The sequence below is a fragment of the Octopus bimaculoides genome, chromosome 2 (genome assembly GCF_001194135.2).
Source record: "Octopus bimaculoides isolate UCB-OBI-ISO-001 chromosome 2, ASM119413v2, whole genome shotgun sequence".
Lineage (NCBI taxonomy): Eukaryota > Metazoa > Mollusca > Cephalopoda > Octopoda > Octopodidae > Octopus > Octopus bimaculoides.
In genome coordinates this window covers 143,348,007-143,349,247 of record NC_068982.1, presented here as the reverse complement: position 1 = coordinate 143,349,247, position 1,241 = coordinate 143,348,007, and the positions used below count along the sequence as shown (strand labels likewise).

General features: G+C 35.0%; 1 protein-coding gene across 1 annotated transcript in view; it reads right to left on the bottom strand.

Annotated features, from left to right (window-relative positions):
• Nucleotides 1-1,241, bottom strand: part of LOC106880576 (glutamate receptor ionotropic, NMDA 2A) — a 157,764-nt gene that overhangs the window by 109,310 nt on the left and 47,213 nt on the right. The gene's annotated exons all lie outside the window — the stretch shown is intronic.

Genomic DNA, 1,241 nt, shown 5'->3' with positions numbered 1-1,241 from the left:
GAGAGAGAGAGAGAGAGAGTGTGTGTGAGAGAGAGAGAGAGAGAGAGAGAGAGAGAGAGATAAAAGAGAATGAATGAGTGAGTGAGTCAGACTAAAAAACATGGAGTGTGAGAGAGAGATAGAGACATAGAGAGTGACAGAGAAGGAAAGTATGAATGATTGCATATTAAAAAGGCAGAACAACGTGAACGGTTAATACTGTCAATGATCTGATTAGTGAATTCACATAGATTTCATTGATATTTTTGCAGGAGTAAAAATACAACAAAGAATGGTAAAAGCACCAATAAGAATGGGGTAAATTGAATAAATATAAATAAAAATAGAGACGTTTCTAGAAACGATCGACCAAAAGCAGCTAAATGTGTAATTTGCTTTATATTTATTATGTTTTTTTAAACGATGCATTTTACCTATGAATCACTAAGTTATATTCCTAAATTTTCGATTGATTTATCGTTGAAAATAATAAACATGAAACATTTTCCAACCTAATAAATACATCTTGTTTCGAATCCAATCGTCAAATATGGTAGCGTGGATAGATCCACCCTTAGGCTTATCACGAGTCCTTAGACCCATAGATCAGGAATTATCCCAGTTTAAGCGGCGTTTAAATGATTGGAATTACAACATTGCACACCTCCTGAACAGGTCATCAGTCCATTGCAAGTTGTAGTTCCCAGCTACTGCTGAAGTGCAGCAACGTGAAATGAAGGGACTTGCTTAAGAACACAAACCATTGCCTTCCTGGAATCGACCCCTCAATCTTACGATCGTGAGTTCATAAAAATATTAGAAAGATCCTCAGATTTGTTTAATAAATATCAGTGGAAGAAGCTGGAGTCTAGCAGTGATTCTCAACCATTTCCTGCCTACGGAGCCGTTTAGTTCGTATTTTCCTCGATTGGACCCTCATAAATATTCGATGTTTTAAAAAATCCCATTATATTTTTCTAATTAAATATTATCAGGAACTCTATTAAAAGATGGTTAAAACATTTTGTGTATTTTAGAAATGTAACTAATTTATTGCAATTAAACTTTAACATCAAAATCCTGTCTGGACGCCGGTTGAGAAACGCTGCGATAGACGAAGGTTCTGGATTATGGAATATAATGGTGAGTAGCAGACAATGTAGGCATCAACATTGTGGCTGTTTAATTGAATTATTACTTGTGTGAGGACGCATATATTTGTATGCGCATGCGTAAGTGGTTTTATACATATATATATATAT